The following is a 19,636-nucleotide window of genomic DNA, read 5'->3' as shown; positions in this document are numbered from 1 at the left end:
TCAAAACCCCTAATTTACAAAACTCATAACCATTAATAAGAACATACCTCCCTGCAGTTCCTTGAGAAGACGAAACGACCCAAGGTTTAAATACTTCGGTTATCAATTTTAAAGGGGTTTGTTACTTGTGACAACCAAAACATTTGTACAAAAGGATTTTCTGTTGGTTTAGAAGCTATACTTACAACGCGATCATATTTTTATATTTCTTTACTGATAGAAAAACCTATCGTCAGGCAGCGTTAGCGTTGCCACGCTTACTGGCATTATTGGAGCAGTGTTAGCATTGCCAGCACCCAAACTGGTGTTACTGGCGTAGTGCTAGCACTGCCAGCGCTCAAACTGGCGTTATTGGAGTAGCGCTAGCGCTGCCAACGCCCAAACTGGCGTTGGCAGGGTGACGTTAGGTTAAAAACACCAGCTTAGGAAGATCAAAATTAATTTTTACCCCATACTATTATATATTTTTGGAAAGCTCTGGATGTCTACTTTGAAATGTCTTTAAAAGCGCATCATTTGAAGCTACAAGGCTTAAATTATCCTCCATGGAAGGTGAAGAGGTCAGGTGGCGTTGCTATAGGTTGATACGATCTTCATCTTTGTATTTTTGGGGCAAATTTTCTCCCTCAGATTTAGTATCCACCAAATAGTGCCATATATGTTTGGAAAGCTCTAGATTCCTGCTTTCCAATTCCACTGGAATCACCTCATTTATAGTTTTGTAGCTCATGTTATGCTCCCTTGAAGAAGATATGGTTAGGCTGCCAGGGGTCGCACGCATTATTGAGGGTAGCGTTAGCGCTGCCAGCACTGAAGCATGCATGCAGACCTCATCCCTGGCGCTAGTAAAGCAACGTTAGCGTTGCTAGCGCTATGCTTCTTAAATCCCCCTGTTTCTTCTCTTCTCTGCTTCACCCTTTAAACTCATTTCTTCTTTCATGCTTGTTTTGTGCTTTTTACTTCTTTTTCCACTATTTTCTACAAAATAGATCAAATCAAAGAGATGAAAGTAATCTATGATTTAAGCACAAAAGTATTCTATAATTAAGCATTATGAATGAACTTTTGATACGAAAAAGCATAGAAAAATACACATGATGCGCATGCATCAAGCCTTGCAATTGAAAGAATCATTCATCCTTGAAGTAGTCGGTATGACGTGTTAATCCAGAAGAAGTACCTCCGAAGCCTTAACAGACTTCTCACTTCTATGTCGATCTTAATTATTTATCGCTTTTGTTATTGCTTGTTTATGCGCCTACAACAAACAACAACTATCCTTCTATTTGCCTGACTAAGATCTGCAGGATAACCACAGCTTACTCAATTCATCAATCCTCGTTTGATTCGACCCTCACTCACCTGAGGTATTACTTGGACGACCCAGTGCACTTGTCGATTCAATTGTGCGAGTCACAAATTCGCGTACCAAGTTTTTGATGCTGTTGCCGGGGATTGTTCGAGATTAACAAGCTACCGGTTGTTTTGCTCCATGATCAGGTACTTTTTACTAGCTTTCTTTTAATTTCCTTTCTTGTTAATTTTTGAAAAACTCTTTAAAAAAATATTTTTCAAAATTTATCTTTAGTCATCTTTTTCTTTTGTTTGAGTCTTGTGTCAAGTTTTTAAGTTTGGTGTCCCTTTGGTTTTTGTTCTTTTCTTGAGTCTTTGAAAATTGTTCTTGCTTTTCTTTCTTGGTGTTAAACTTTTCTTTGTATTTTTCCTTGTTTGATTTCAAAATCTTTAAGTTTGGTGTCCTTTAGTGTTTTTCCTTTTTAATTTTTGGAAATTTAGTGTCTTTGATTTCAAAATTTTAAGTTTGGTGTCTTTTAGTATTTTTCATTTTAATTTTTCGAAATTATTGTTGTTTAAATTCAAAATTTTTAAGTTTGGTGTGCCATTGGTATCTTTTCATTTAATTTAATTTTCTTATTTATATTTTTATCTTTAATCTCTATCATATATTTTTCTTTGATTTTATCTTTTATTTTTAATTTCTAAAAAGTAAAATTTGCATTAAAACCTACTAAAATATAATAAAACTTAACAAAATATACTAAAAACACTAAGAAAATGACATCAAAAAGTGTATAAAATATCCACTCATCACTCATACGCAAATGGTTCCTCCCTCAATTGATTATCCAACTCCATGATGCAATCCCAAGTTGAAGTCATTTTCTTAGTATAATCACAACCAAACTCCAAGCATCAAGGGTAATAACTCATAGAGAGAGTAGAAAATCAAAGCAAAAGATATCAATAAACAAGAAAGATAAACACCTAAGTATTAACAAAAACAATCAAATAACCAAAAAGTAAGATATTTACACTATTAACATATTTACAACAACCAAAAATATAACACCTATTGCATCATCCCCGGCAACAGCACCAAAAACTTGATGTGTAGAGGGTTATGCTGATTCAGAATTTAGACAAAATAATTCCGTTGATAGCATAGTCAAAACCGACAATCGATCCTCTTAATCAAAATTTAAATTCAAAAGATTTGTCACAATCCATAACAAATATAAACAGGGAGTTTTAAGTCCCGAGTCGTCTCCCTCGGACAATGCAATTAAGGCGTCACACTCTTCGTTATGAATAAAGGGGTTTCTTCAATTAAGGAACAAAAGATTAAAAGAACAAAGAAATAAAAGAACTAAGAAGAGATCAAAATTGAAATTAATGCGAGTAAAAAGGAAGTAAGGTCAAAACTAGTGAAAATGCTATAAATACATAAAAGAGCCTTGAGTTGGGAATGAGAATTAAGGAATCTTATCATCGTCATAACCACAACTATGGCAACAATGATGAGTCAATCTCACTTCGTCAACCCCTAACATCGAGGAGTAAGTCAAGCAAGTATAATTGACCTTAATCCATAAGTCCTAGCTAACTTACTAATTACTTAGTGATGCCTAGGCATCTTAGGCTAGTTTCACAAGCCTTTTTCATAGTTTTTACTTGGTTTTCATGCATTTCTTAGGCAATGAGTAAGCATTTGGATGAGAAATGTATGCATGTTTTGATTCAATCAAACATTGTTAATTATGTGCATTTTTATGAGATTTATGCAAGATTTACTTGATGCAATGAATGATGCATTTTGTTTGGTTAATGATAGGTAAGAAGAAGCAAGAGAAGGGCAAGGAAGAACCAGAGGAGGCAACGTTGGTGGCCAAAGTTGGCTCACCAACGTTGACATGAACGTTGCTTGTGGAGAAGGAAGCAACGTTGGTGGCCAAGTTGGCTCACTAACGTTACCACAAAGGTTGGCATTAGTAAAAGAAGGCAACGTTGGTGGCCAAAGTGAGCTCACCAACGTTGCTAACAACGTTGCTAGCAAGAGAGGTGCAACGTTGGTGGCCAACGTTGGCTCACAAACATTGTCCTCCAACATTCCAAGGCTTAACAAGCAACGTTGGTGGCCCAAGGGTGGCTCACCAACGTTGTTGGCAATGTTACAAGCAAAAAAGGTGCCAACGTTGGTGTGCAAACGTTGCCACAAACGTTGCACACCAACGTCTTCGACAATTTCAAGAGGAATGAATTGGAAAAATTGGCTGCGACGTGCACGCGTGAGCGACGCGTATGCGTGAGAGGAGCGTTGGCACACCAACGTTGTGTCTTGAACTCTAGCGTTTGCACGCCAACGCTGTGTCATGTGTACAGGTGGGCCACGCGTACGCATGACGTGAAAAACGTTGGTGCACCAACGTTGGTGCCAACGCCAGTGGCAACACTCCCAGCAGCTTATTCATGCAACGTTAGTACACTAACGTTGGTCACTAACACTAAAGCCAATTCCAACTTCAATGGCACCCATGCAAACTTGTGAACTTAGTGAGTTAACGCCAATGTCAACGTCACAAAGAGCCACTTCTCACTTGCTTCAATCAAGGCCAAGAGCCCACATCCAAGTACTTGAAGACCCATTTAAAGATGAGAAGAAGAGTATAAATAGAAGAGTTTTTGAAGTAGAAAGTAGGTTGGAGGATTAGAGACTCCATAGCTCTCTTGTATCCTGGAGGATTAGAGACTCCAGAGAGCGTAGCATAGTTTAGATACACTTTTCTTTTCTGCAATTCTATATTTTAGTTTGTATTAAGCTTCATTTAATTTCATGCAATTTCAATTCCTTTCACTTCTTCCTTTCTGCAATTTTACATTTGAGCTTGTATTCAGTTTGATTTACTTTCATGCAATTTCAATTTTCCTCAATTGTTCTTAGAGCGATGATCAACTAAACCCCACATCATTAGGGGGAGGAACTCTATTGTAATTCACATGATTGAATTAAATTCTTCTTCTTCTCAATCCGCTTGTTGTTGCTAAGGGACAACTTCTATGTTTATTGTGATCCACTCACTCTGGAAGGGGGTTTGGGTCTATTGAATTCCTATGTGAGTCTCAAAAGGGGAATCATAGGAATTAGAATTGAAGCTCTATCCCTCACAATTCTCTTGACCAACACCATTCGGGAGGAATTGAGGTCTTGAGGATTAGTGTGGCCTATGGATAAGAGAATGCACTTAACCTCTTCTCATGACAATTAGATCAAGGAATTGGCAAATTGATTGTGTTTAGAGAGATTGGGTTGCCAAGGAATTGGGACTCGGTCAATTATAATCCACCATAGATCTACTTCATATGATTGAGAATGAAGTTGAGACCCATTGATTCATGATGAATTATGATATCTCCAATCCCTAATAAATCTTTCTTTCTTGTTATTCTTCACTTTAATTTGCTTTAGTTTCCTTTAATTGCCTTGAATTTACTGCTTCTTTTAATATCCAGCACCCAAAGCCCTTTACATTTCATGCAATTTACTTTCCATTGCTATTTACATTCTTGCCTTTACTTTCTTGCCATTTAAGATTCAGTTATTTAGTTTCTTGCCATTTAAGTTTTCGTCATCTACATTTTGCAATTTACTTTCAGCACCCTAATTTCTTGCAATTTACATTCTGTCAAGTCAATTTCACCAAACTCTCTCAATGTTAGCTTGACTAGACTCATCACCTCACTAAAGTTGCTTGATCCATCAATCCTTGTGGGATCAACCTCATTCTTGTGAGTTTTACTACTTGATGCGACCCGGTATACTTGCCGGTAGTTGTGCGGGTGTGATTTTCACCCATTAAGTTTTTGGCGCCGTTGTCGGGGATTGATTAAGATTGACAATGATTAAGAAGGTGATAGTCTCGATTAAGCATTTTCTTTGTTTTCTTTAAAGCCTACTAACTGTTTGACACATTGTGTCTACTAACTCTAACACTACTCTAGCAATAGAGTGTTCTGTTTTGCTTTTAGTTTGTTTGTGATTGTGCAAGTCATGGAGAATGAGGTGCATGAGGAAGGAGTGGCTAACAACAATGCCCAACCTACTAGGAGGGTGTTGGCCTCTTACACCATCCCCAATCCCAGACATTATAGAAGCAGCATCCTCACCCCAAATGTTCATGCAACCAACTTCGAATTGAAACCTCAACTCATCACTTTGGTGAAGAACAATTGCTCTTATGGAGGAGGCCCTCTTGAAGACCCCAATCAACATTTGTCTGTTTTCTTGAGGATTTGTGAAACTGTCAAGACAAATGGGGTGCATCCTGATATCTACAAGTTACTACTATTCCCATTCTCCTTGAGGGGCAATGCTTCTCAATGGCTGGAAACCTTTCCCAAGGAAAGCATCAACAATTAGGATGACTTGGTGAGCAAATTTTTAGCCAAGTTTTACCCACCACAAAGAATCATCAAGCTGAAAACAGAGGTGCAAACCTTCACACAAATGGAGGGAGAGTCACTCTATGAGGCATGGGAGAGATACAAAGCCCTGATAAGGAGATGTCCACCATATATGTTCAGTGAGTAGGTGAGACTTCAAAACTTCTATAAAGGTCTTTCTCTAAAGGCAAGGAAAGTATTAGACTACTCCTCAGGAGGTTTACTCCAGATGATGAAGACACCTTAAGAAGCACAAGACCTCATTGATATGATGGACAACAATCAATATTTCTACTCTTCTGAAGGGCACCACAACACAATTCCAAAGAGGGGAGTGGTGGAACTTGAAGGAGTAGAAGCAATCTTGGCCCAGAACAAGCAGATGCACCATCAAGTTCAGCAACAAATGGAGATGATGGCTAAGAAAATTGATGGACTGCAACTTGCTGCAGTGAGCACACAAGGCCAATCTCAAGTCTCACATGGATGGAATCAATCTAAAGAAGGTTTTGAGGCATTCAACTATGAGCAACAAAGTCCTAAGCAGGTGCAATACATGAACAACACCCCAAGTTCGTTCCAACATGACTTCCATGATGATGCATACAATCCATCTTGAAGGAATCATCCTAACTTGAGGTGGGGTGACAACCAGAATCAAGGACAAAGGAACTTCAATTCTAACAGCTTCTGCAATACAAACAATCAAAACCAACCCCCTACTAACAACAACCAATACACAAAACCACAAAACACATACCTCCAACCCCATAACACTTCACAATTTCCCCAAAACAACTTCTCCACACCACCATTTAACTCAAAAAAACACCTCTTCCAATGTCTCAAATAACTTCCATCAGCACCCATCACATCCCATGCAATCACAGCCACACCCAGATTCTCAAAGGATCTCTAACTTAGAGATCTTGATGGAGAAACTCATCAAAACTCAAGATATGACAAGACAAGATTAGGAAGTAGCAAGAAAAGATCAATCCCTGACAAGCAAGAACCAAGAGGCCTCAATCAAAAATCTTGAAAGGCACATGGGACAAATGGCTAAACAACTTGCAGAGATGGGTGAGAAGCGAGCAAATGCCTTCCCTAGTGGCACAGAAGACAAAGGAAAAGCTACAAAGTGGGTAGAGTGCAAAACAATCACATTGAGAAGTGGGAAGGTTATGGAAGAAAAAGCCATCATCGAATTATATACTACAAGAAAAATACCCATTCAACCACACTTTTTTTAAACTACATTTGAAAAGCGTAGCCTATTCTATGAATAGGCTACGCTTTTTTCTGTGTTGCCTTTTTATAAGAGAAAAATATACACAATTGTAGCATCATTTAAAAATTGTAGCCTTATGTATTATAGAAATCACTTATAAAGCGTAGCCGTATGTTGATATCTATGGGTTCACTTTTCGTATCAAAGAGAACACTTTTAAAAAGTAACCTATTTATTATGTTTTGGGTGCGCTTTAAAAGTGATGCCTAATGTATGTATGGCAAATCCCTAACACTTAGTAAATTTTTTGTTCCCTTTCAATTTCCTCCAGAAGAACACACCCACAAGCCACTTCGCGCACAGCAAACCTTCTTCCCTCCAGAAGCACACCCTTTCGCTATTCTCACCTTCGCGCATAACCCTCACCTTCGCCAACCCTTTCGCACACAACACACCCTCAAATAAATAAAGCAAAAATTTGCCCTCACCTAGTCACCCTCACTCACGCGACATACACCCTCATCCTCACTCCACCCACACACGAAAGAGGGAAGAAATCTGAAAGGGGGAGAATGGGAAGAAGAACAGAAGTGAGGAAAGGAAGGAAAGGACGACGCCGGCTAGGGCTCCGCCGCTGTCGTTGTCGAGTGCCAGTGAGAGAGAGAGAGCTCGAGGAAAAGAGAAAACGCGATGGAGGAGAGAAGAAGGGGGTGCTCTGTCGCCACTGAAGCTCCATCGCCGTTGCTAGGGCTTGTTGCCATCGCCGTTCTACCACCATTGGGCTGCTGTGCTGCCGCCGAGGAGCTCGAAGGGATGTCTCACCGCCGTCGTGCTCTGTCGCCAAGCTGTTGCGTTGCCACTCATCTCTTCTTCACTGTCGCCGCTCATCACCATCGTCGTATCCTCTGTCACCAGGTAAACATTCTCTGTTTTGTATCCTCCATTTCTCGCTCATTCTCTAACTCGCTCTCACTTTTCAGTTCGAAAGTGGGTATCGTTTTGATAGTCATGATGAACTGCAACGGCTAATTAAGATAGAGAAGGTATGTATCAATTTTCAATTGGTTCTGTGAATTTTTGGGGGGTTTTGGGTTCGAATTTTAGGTTTTGAATTAGTTTAGCATCTTAAGGAAAAATTAGTGAAAAGAACAGGTTTCACACTGAAATATTTTGATTTATGTCTTGGTTCATACGCATTCCTTGAACATAGTGGTTGCTTTCAATTTCTAGCTTCAAGCTATAATTCCTCTCTAATGCTTTTCAAATGCTTTTTTTGGTTATTTTTCATAGATGCTTTGAATTTTAGTGATAATAGCCAATTAAAATTTGTCAAAAAAATAACAGCAAATGGGAAAAAGGGAAAAACTTGGTCCTAGAATGTATAATACTGTTATTTGATGAAGCACACTGAAAATAGGAGTTTTATTAGTCGAGTTTTGAGTCAATTACATTACATATGGATAAAAACAGCTGTATAAATTCTTATGTAGCTTCTCCTTCTTGTTGCAATTAAACGGCCATTCCTTACAAAAAGAATTATAATATATTATTATTTAATTACGTATCCAGAGAAAATAATAATTGTGCAGAAATTCCGTTAAAATTAAAGGGTTACTATAAAACTAATGAGTGTGAATGAATAAAGTAGGAAGAATTGGATAGAAATATTTATCTGTGCTACTGCAGTCTCTAGCCTGTTATCCACTCTCCTAAAATTATTTGATTCTGAGTACTTAGCCCCTTGCTAATTAATAACATGGTAGGGTAGGGTTCCACTGCAACTTTCCTCTTATTCCCCCCTGTATTGTCGTTTCTTTTAAATACTATATATAGTTAGTTAGTCCTTTATGGAAGACATACATAACTTCCACCAAAGCTTCCAGAAATTTGATTCCTTGCCTACGACTACTACTATAGTACTAATTGTCAAGCATTTTTTGTGTTTTTATTAATTTCTTTTTCTCCAAAGTGAACTTGATGCAGCTGCCACCAAGCTGCAGAAGGTTTATAAGAGTTACCATACCAGAAGAAACTTGGCAGATTGTGCTGTGGTGGTGGAGGAACTATGGTTAGTTTTTTATGAAAACATGCCTTTTTTTGTTGGTGCGCCCTAGGTGTTTGATTAAATTTCTATCTTATACATGTAAATAATTAAATATTTTTGAATGATGAAGGTGGAAGGCATTGGATTTTGCTGCTCTTAAAAGGAGCTCAGTTTCATTCTTTGATGTGGAGAAACAAGAATCTGCTGTGTCAAGGTGGGCAAGGGCAAGAACAAGAGCAGCTAAGGTATGTTTTTTTCCAATTCATCATGATTAAATTTCAAAATAAAAACCAGGCTGCAGCTAACCCAACCAACAACACTAACTTCATCTAAATCTCTTCTTAATCTTAATTAATTTGATGTGATGTTTCCTTATTATATACAATTATACATTCCTAGTAATCTTAGTGGAAAGTAATTAGCTGAAGTTGCTGATTTTTTGTTGAAAAGTGGTAGTTAATTACTGCACTCACCTAACTATATCAGCTTATAGCTTTCGAGAGGTAAAATATCTATGTAAAGGTATTGATGCTTTATTTGAATGTATTGATTTTTGGTTATCTATATAAATACTTGTTTTTGTTTTTGAATGTTGGATGATATGTTTTGTTATGGTAAGAAATATGCATGCTGAGATAGAGATAGGAAGCCTGCGCGTTTTGTTAATAATGTTGCTGGTTTGATTTATGAGCTTTTTGATTGTGTGCTCCTTCAGGTGATTTTGCAGTTGAGTTGTTTGATGGAATGCGCAATAGGCTTATACATGTAAAATCCAAGTTTGTTAGAGTGCAGAATTTGTTGAAAGGCTAAAAGCCAAGTTTCATGATTGAATTAATTGATGATACATGCTAATGATTATTTGAGATGATGCTGATCTATTTGTTATATATAATGCAGTAAATTGACGATAATATATGTGAATTGTTTGAGTGATTTGTGGCTGGATTGCTATGTTGAGTAATGCAGAAATTGTTGATTTCATGAGTATGCTTAAATGTGAAAAGTGACAAAAAAAATGGTGATTTATTAATCCTGAGCACTTGGGGCTGATTTAATCTTTTCAACAAGTTACAATAGGTAAAAGAAAGTTAGAATGCAAGGTTAGAGTGAGTGAAAAGTTAGGAATCAATTTTTGACCTCTCAAAACCCGAGGTTACATGTTGCAGAATTATGCAGTTTCGGGCAGAAATTTGTGAACAAAATTGGGAGCAATATAGCCACTAAAAATGAGTGAAATTATTTTTCTATAAAACCTTAATATGTCTAGATTATTTTCCTAAAAGTTCAGAATTTTTCTATGTGTGGTTTGGGAGATATGATTTTTAGAAAATTGTCATTTTCTGCAGAAATAATGTTGTACGAATTCTGAAACAGCAACTTCAAAACCACATATCTCAATACTCTGAAAATATTTGGGGGTGAGACCAAAGAAGAATGAAATATTAGGATGTCTAGTATTTTATGTCCAAATTTCAAGACAATTAAAATTTTATAGAGAAAGTTGTGTCTTCTGGAAGCAGGGCTGTTCACTGCTGCGACAGCACCCTTTCCTTAAAACAAAACCATATTTCGAGAGGCATAACTTTTTCTAGAGAAGTGAAAATGATCTGGGACTTGAACTGAATGAAAGATGGGTAAGTCTGGTTCAACCACACCAAAATTTAGGAGAATCCAACCAAAGATGGATTTTATATGATTTTTCTAAATTGGTTACTGCTTGCTATTTTTCTGAAGTGTACTAAATCAGTAGCCAGTTTTTAAAAAATCATATAAAATTAAATTCTTAGAACGCAGTTGCAAAACCAAAACCAAAGTACACTTTAGGATTCCTATTTAAAATAAATAATAATATATTAGGATTTCTTTTGTCCCCTTTTTATATATAATAGACTAGTTAACTATACATATATCTTTTCAATAATACAACCTCAATTCTGTTTAGCTTTTGTGAGCAATGTTCTTTTCTTTTCTTTCTTTGTTTATTTGATTTACCCTTAGTTATGTTGTTTTCCAACTTCCATGGTCTTTCCTACCATTATTGGTACCCCCAAAAATTTTTTTTTTTTGTTTTTTTTTTGTTGTATTGTGTTTGATTGAGTGACATGATTAAATAACAGTGGAAAGAGCACAATTTTATTTACTTTATGGTTTTTCCTTTTACATTTGAGATATTGGTGTAAAATTGATATATCTGTCTCAATTCATTTTTAATTTTACAATTTAGGTTGATGATTCTCACTTTACTCTTTGAAACAACGCCGTTTTCTCCTTTTGCACTAGAAATTAAGCTGATTGGCATGATTTTGTGAATTTAGCATTCAGCTTTAATGAGAATAATAAAAAAGCAACAAGTTTGTTTTTTTGTATTTTTAATCTTTAATCTGATACTTTCAATTGGAACATGTGCTTCATTTGTTGCTCTTGCCAGGCAGACTTTTCAGAATTCATTTGGTTTTATGATTTTGTTTTCTTCATGTGTCGCGAGAATGGTCAAAAGAATATTTGTAAGTAGCCCGGTCATTTCCTTCAACATAATCTTGTATTGATTGCGTATGGTGGTGAATCAGTATGCAAAATCCATACATGCTTCTCTTTTTGAATTATGATAATCTGCAGCTGTAAGCAGGGCAGTAACTGCTTGGAAATTAGTTCTTGCTGGGAATGAACAAGGGAATGAATACTGATACAATTGTTAAGGCCAAGAGTTTTCTTGATGGTGATGAAGATCAGCATGAAAAAGATGTGTTTGAGAAGAATTTGAAAGCGTTTCAGAATATTTTTTAGTCATTATGCCAAGATTAGAAGATTAACGATTTTCTGTTTGTTAAATTCTTTTCGGATATAGAGTGCAAACTTTGCATTTTAATTGATATGTGATACAAGTTTCATGTGACTTAAATTATCTTAAGTTATATTTTGATTGTTAATTGCTTCTTAAGATTATGTCTTTGAATTGTGTAAGGATAATTTTTATTATTTAAAAAAATTATTTAGTATAATTATGTGTTTAATTTTATTTTATAATGTTTAACTCATTTAATTAAAAATATAAAATTATATATGTCATAATATTATTAAATATTATGTTGTATAAAAAATTATTAGAATATTATATATATATATATATATATATATATATATATATATATATATATATATATATAGAAAATTTAAAAAAATAAAAAAATAATGAGAGACCTAAGGCTACACTTATATAGAGTAGCTATGGTTATACAGAAAATTAAAAAAAAATAATAATAAGGGACCTAGGGCTACACTTATATAGAGTAGCTATGGTATACAATGTGGCTACGTTTTACAAGTGATGCAGTAGCGTTGAAAAGCGTAGCCTATTCTGGTAAAAATGGAAGCTGAAAAGCGTAGCCTTTGGTCCTGGACAGCATCACTTGATAAGCGCACCCTATTCCCAAATGCCAAAAGCATAGCCCTTGGTGCAGAAAAGCGTAGCCTTTGAGAATAGGCAACGGCCGAATAGGAATCACCCCAAAAAACGTAGCCGTAGCCCAGAAAGCGTAGCCGTAGCCTAAGACATCATTTTTTTTTACTTTTGGCTACACTTTTCAAGTGTACCTGAATGGATATTTTTCTTGTAGTTCAGGAAGAGCACGACAGAGAAGTTTCAAAAGAAAAGATAGAGGAGAAAAGTGAGGAGGATCACAAGACTGAAGATTCACAAATCTCAAAGGATGACAAGAACATCCTTGAACCACAGCCACAAGAGAAGAAGGAAGAGGTGAAGCCATATGTCCACAAACTTCCATATCCTCAAAGGTTCAAAAGGAAAACAAGGAAAAGGAATACTCCAAATTCCTGGAAATATTCAAGATACTCCACATCAATATTCCTTTTGTAAAAGCACTTGAACAGATGCCACTATATGCTAAATTTATAAAGGAAGTGCTAACAAAGAAAAGGTCCTTGAAAGAAGGACAAATTGTTGAGATGACAATGGAGTGTAGTGCTATTCTCTAGAGAGACTTGCCAAGGAAGAGGAAGGATCCAGGGAGCTTTCATATCCCCTGCACCATAGGCAACATGATAATTGAGAGAGCATTTTGTGACCTTGGTGCAAGCATAAATCTTATGCCTCTATCCTTGATGAAGAAGCTCCAAATTCTTGAACTGAAATCCACTTAGATAGCTCTCCAAATGGATGACAAATCCATTAAGCAAGCACTTGGAGTCGTGGAGAATGTGCTGGTAAGAGTAGAGAAATTTTTTCTCCCAGCTAACTTTGTCATCTTAGACATGGAGGAGGACTCTAGCACTCCCATCATTCTGGGGAGGCCTTTCTTAGCTACGGGAAGAGCATTAATAGATGTTGAGAAAGGGGAATTGTTGCTAAGAGTGCATGATGAGCACCTAGCATTTCATGTCTTCAAGACCCTGCACGAGCCCACTCAAGAAGAGGAATGCATAAAGGTTAATGCTAGAGATCCAAACTTGAAGGAGGCACCTGATGAATCACTCCCTATGTATTTAAACCCATGCTTGAGAGACAGAGTGGAGATTCTGTGGGACCCACTAATCCTGAGAGGCTAGGAAATTCGAATTCCCTGCCCCTATGTGGGCGTTTGAACGCCCAGCCTCTGCTCCCTGGTTGGCGTTCAACGCTAGCTTCTTGCTCCATTGTGGGCGTTGAATGCCCAGCCTTTGCTCCCTGGCGGTTGTTCAATGACAGCTTCTTGCTCCATGTAGGGCGTTGAACACCCATTAGGGTCTCTCTTCCTGGCGTTCAACGCTAGGTCTCTGCTCTTTATAGGGCGTTGAATGCCCAAAATGGTCCCATTCTAGCGTTCAAAACCAGCAAGCTACTCCCTCTTGGGCGTTGAACGCCCACACTTCTCCTTATGTGGCATTCAACGCCAGCTTTTTTACCCATATGGGACATTGAACGCTTCTCCTGCCTCCTTGTTTGGCATTCAACACCAGCAAAAGGGTCTACTCCAGGGTTTGCTATTTCCATCTCGAAATGTTTCTGTCTCTGTTCTACTGCACATGATCACAAACTCTAAAAAGGAAATAATTCTGAAAATAAGTTAAGATAACTCGAATAGAAATAACTAAAAATAGGAATACTATAATTATGGTTGGGTTGCCTCCCAACAAGCGCTTCTTTAACGTCACTATCTTGACGGTCAGCCCCTTTACGGGGATAGATAAGGATGATGAGCGGATATTTTATACACTTTTTAGTACTATTTTCTCATTGTTTTCAGTATGTTTAGTTAAGTTTTATTAATTTTTAGTAGGTTTTTGTGCAAAAAAATTTTTGGATGCTACTTTGAGTTTTTGTGGTTTTTCTATGATCTTAGGTGATTTTTGGGTGATTCTGGCAATTTCTAAAAAAGTCTGATTCAGAGGTTGAGAAAGGACTGTAGATGCTGTCAGATTCTGAACTCTATTCATTCAAACGAACATATCTGGAGGTATAAAGGTCCAAATGGATCGTTCTTAAAGGCTTTGGAAAGCTAACTTTCAGGGCTTTCCAGCAATATATAATAGTCTATACTTGGCTCTGGAAATGATGGTTCAAAATGGGCGTTGAACGCCCATATTACTCCCCCTGTTTGGAGTTGAACGCCCAAAAGGGAACAAGGCTGGCGTCCAACGCCCTAAGGGGAGTCTCAACACGTGGATTCACTCAAAGCTCAGCCCAAACACTCACCAAGTGGGTCTAAGAAGTGGATTTTCACACCAAGAGTCTAGTCTGTCTTATTTCTATAATCTCTAGTTACTAGATTAGTATATATTGAACAAGGATCACCCTTGTTCAGACCTTTTTGCCATATTTTTCGAATTCACCATTGTTTCTCTATAAATCATGAGCAACTAAACGCCCTAGGTTAAGGTTAGGAGCTCTGCTGATTCTCATGGATTAATAAAATTACTGTTTCTATTTCAATCTGTGTTTGATTCCATTCTAAGATGCATCTTCGTTCTTCAATCTAATAAAACCCGGTGGAACGAGTGTATGACTCGTTTTCTACATAGGTTTTTGCGAGTCCTTAGCAGGATGAACCACAAGCTTGATTATACATCTCTTAGACGGCTAATCTACGACTTCATTGGGGACATGGGAACATTTGTTCAACCGAGGTACGGGGCGATTGGGGACTTTGTGGTATAAGCTAGGATCATAAAGCTTCATTCTCTGATCCGAAAGATTTGACCTTGTCTGTGGCGTTTCGAGTAGGATCTTCAAGGGACTGAATTGCTAGAGCTTCACCCTCGTTCAGATTAGATGACCATTAGCACCGGCGTTTGATCTGAAGCAGAGGAGATTAATGACCACTAGCCCTGGTGTTAATCACTTACAGCTTGCCACAGAATGAATCATCCATTGTTGAAGTAGACAGTGAGAAAAGTTGATCCAAAAAGAGAAAGCATCTCCGAAGCCTCAACCGCTCTCTTATCATTGATTTAACACCAATCCGGTAACTCTTTTCTTATTCTATTTTATGCGTTTTTTTAACCAAACAACCATCTTTTCTAATCGCCTGACTAAGATCCACAAGATAGCCATTGCTTGCTCAATTCGACAATCTTTGTGGGATTCGACCCTTACTCACTTGAGGTATTACTTGGACAACCCGGTGCACTTGCCGGTTCATCTGTGCGAAAGTTTATGGAGTCAATTTTGCATACCAAGGGGCTTAGAATGTCACCCCTGATAGTGAAATTCCTCTCTGTACTCTCATGGATGAGCTCTGGTGCGCTTGTACGCAAAACCCACACTATTTCGTACAACAACAGCAGTACCAGCAAGTGCACTGGGTCGTCCAAGTAATACCTGAGCGAGTCAGAGTCGATCCCACGAGGATTGTGGCTTGAAGCAAGCTTTTGGTTGTCTTGTAGGTCTTATTCAGGCAGAATTAGAAGATTTTATGGATTAGAGTAATTTATACCTTAAAAACATTAATAGGAATAAGCCCACAAAAGGAATAGAGTTGAGAGTCGGAGTTGCTTTGTCTTTCTGAAGTAACTCTGGTACTATCATCTTCTTTGCTTGTGAATGATCTTCTTCTATGGCAAGCTATAAGTGATCAAAGCCAGGCCAATGGTCTTTGATCTCCTCTGCTACAGAATGAATGCCAGGGCCCTTGGTATTCAATCCAATGGAGGATGAAGCGCATAGCAGTCCATTCTCTTGGCGATCCTACTCAAAACTCCACAGATAAGGTAGAATCTTTCGGATCAGAGAATGCTACTTCTTGGATCTAGCCTATACCACGAAGACTTTAATCTCTCCGGAGATCGGCTGAACTGATGTCTCGAGAAGTCCCCAACAAAATCGTGGATTAATCGTCTGAGAGATGTAAATCCATAGTTGTTAGCTCGTGCTTTCTGGCCAAGTATTCACACGAACCCAAGTAGACGCGGGTGTTTGTCAGGCACGTTCGTCTTAATGTAATGAACAGAGCCAATTTGTCAGATCGTCCTGTTCATCACGATGAAGACCGGGATATACATCTTAGAGATAGATCAAACACGGATCGAATAAGAAGAAATAGTACTTTAATTAATTCATAAGACTCAGCTGGGCTCTTTTGAGATTATTTTCTTATCATGCCACCTCTTTGTCCTTTCTTTGTATAGCTGAGCGTTATCATAGGCTTGATTTCTAAATTCATCAAGGTCGTTGAGTTGAAGAAGTCTCTTCTCACCCACGTCTTTGGCATCTAAGTTCACAAACTTGATTGTCCAAAATGCTCTATGCTTCAATTCAACCGGTGAATAGCATGCCTTGCCATAGACTAATTGATAAGGTGACATGCCGATTGGAGTTTTGAAAGTTGTCCGATAGGCCCAGAGAGTATCATCAATTTTCCTAGACCAGTCCTCCTAAAGGCATTTACCATCTTCTCCAGGATTCTCTTGAGCTCTCGATTGGATACCTCCACTTGTCCATTAGTTTATGAATGATATGGAGTTGCCACTTTGTGTCTCACTCCATATTTTTTAAGAAGAGCTTCGAGTTGTTTATTATAGAAGTGGGTTTCTCCATCACTAATTAGTGCTCTTGGAACCCTTCATCTATTGAAAATTGTCTTCTTTAAAAATCCAATTACAACTTTGCCATCATTAGTGGGTGATGGCATGGCTTTCACCCTCTTAGATACGTAGTCGACAACCACTAGTATGTAGAGGTGGTCTGCCACTGGATTCTCTGTGCCCTTCCTATCCTGAATTTTAATATCAAACTCTGAAAGTAGTAGCACCCATCTTATCAATCTTGGTTTGGTAACCTATTTAGACAAAAAAAAATACTTAAGAGCAGAGTGATTAGTGTAGACTATTATTTTTGAACCAATTAAATATGACCTAAATTTATCAAAAGCAAATACTATAGCTAGCAATTCTTTCTCAGTTGTTGTGTAATTATTTTGCGCTTCCTTTAAAGCACGACTTGCATAATAAATTACATACAACAACTTGTCTTTTCTTTGCCCCAGGATTGCACCTACAACATAGTCACTAGCGTCACACATTAATTCGAACGGTATAGACCAATCAGGTGGGGTAATTATTGGTGCACATATAAGCTTGGCTTTCAAAGTTTCAAAGGCATGTAGGGATTCTTTATTGAAAACAAATAGAGCATCTTTGAAAAATCTTTTATAAATATCCTATAAAAGCATACATGTCCTAAGAAACTTTGAATTGCCTTTATATTTACTAGTGGTGGTAATTTTTCAATTACCTTCACCTTAGCTTTATCAACCTTATGCCTTTAATTGAGATCTGGTATCCAAGAATAATTTGTTTCATAACCACAAAATGGCACTTTTTTCAGTTTAAAATTAGGTTTGTTTCTTGGCGCATTTTCAAAACTAATGAGAAGTGATGCAAGCAAGTGTCAAATATGTCACCAAATACAAAAAAGTCATCCATAAATACTTCTATAATTTTTTCTACCATATCAGAAAAAATAGAAAATATGTACCTTTAAATAGTGGCGAGTGTGTTACATAACTCGAAAGATATTTTTCGATAGGGAAAGACTCTATAGGGGCATATGATAGCAGTTTTTTCTTGATCAAGGAAATCAACCATAATTTAGTTGTACCCTGAGTATCCATCAAGAAAACAATAGAAGGCATAGACAGGAAGTCTCTCCAACTTTTGATCAATGAAGGGGAGAAGGAAGTGGTCCTTCCTTGTCACCATGTTGAGTCTTCAGTAGTCAATGCACATTCTCCAGCCAGTGACTGTTCTTGTAGGGATCAATTCATTTTTTTATTGGAAATTATTGTGATCCCTCCCTTCTTTGGCACCACTTACACTGGACTTACCCATCGGCTGTCAGAAATAAGGTATATGATCCCCATATCCCACAGCTTCATTACCTCTTTGTGAATAATCTCTTTCATTGTTGGATTAAGCCTTCTTTGTACTTCCACCACATGTTTAGAATCTTCCTCCAGTAAAATTGTGTGCATGCACATAGTGGTGCTTATTCCCTTCAGATCACTAGTTGTCCATCCAATAGTAGTCTTGTGTCCCTTAATACTTGCAGTAACCCTTCTTCTTCTTTCTTATTTATTGAAGCATTTATAATCACTGGATAAGTTTCTTTATCACCAAGAAATGCATATTGAGGGTGGTCAGTAAAGATTTTGATTCTAGCGTTGATGGTCCGTCCCTCTCTTTGGTGTTATTTAAAAGTGTCTTCTTTGTTGAACACACATCTTCCAGTTTCTCTTTTTCTTCAAGACTTGAGTGTTGTGAAGACTTTTCAAGGGTTCTTTTTTCAAGTACTTTTTGGATCAGTGAGTTAATTAAATCAACTCTTATAAATCTCTTTGCTTCACTAGGATATGAACTCCTCAAGTTGATGGTTTGGTATTTCATTCTAGGATTGGGTATTGTGTTACTTAAAAAGGAATTTGCTGGTTTTCCTTCCAACTGATTGGCGATTTGTCCCACTTGCACTTCTAGATTTCTGATGAAAACTTCTTGAGAAATTTATTCTTGTCTCTTGTATAACAATCCGAGTTTTTAAAAATCAAATAACGAGTGATTTACGATTTATTATATTTATTGAGAATGTTATTTAAAGAAATTTTTTTAGAAAAAGTAATTAAATTAAATTTTATAATACATTAAATTTAAAATTCTTTAAGATTTTTAAATAATTTTATTATAATAAAAAATTCAAAAAATAAAAAATTATTATTATTATTATTATTATTATTATTATTATTATTATTATTATTATTATTATTATTATTATTATTATTATTATTATTATTATTATTCTTTTCCTTGGCCAAAAGTTATTACATGTCCATTATATATATAAATAGTAAAGAAACGTGCCTTATTTATATATATATATATATATATATATATATATATATATATATATATATATATATATATATAACTTACTTATGCTTCCTCTATTCATTATCCACCGAATGGGATTTGAGGAAGAGAAATAACTGTGTGGGTGAGAAACAGATTTTTATGAACCTCCAACTTTCGGCGCTCAATTTTTTGTAATTCGTAATTTTAATAAAAAAAAATTTAATTCGATAAAAATGTTCATATCTTCTTTTTCTACATGTTAGTATTACTTTTGTTCAGTGAAAGCTGAT

This window comes from Arachis hypogaea, chromosome 15 (assembly GCF_003086295.3).
Source record: "Arachis hypogaea cultivar Tifrunner chromosome 15, arahy.Tifrunner.gnm2.J5K5, whole genome shotgun sequence".
Lineage (NCBI taxonomy): Eukaryota > Viridiplantae > Streptophyta > Magnoliopsida > Fabales > Fabaceae > Arachis > Arachis hypogaea.
Note: the sequence above shows the minus strand (reverse complement) of the source record.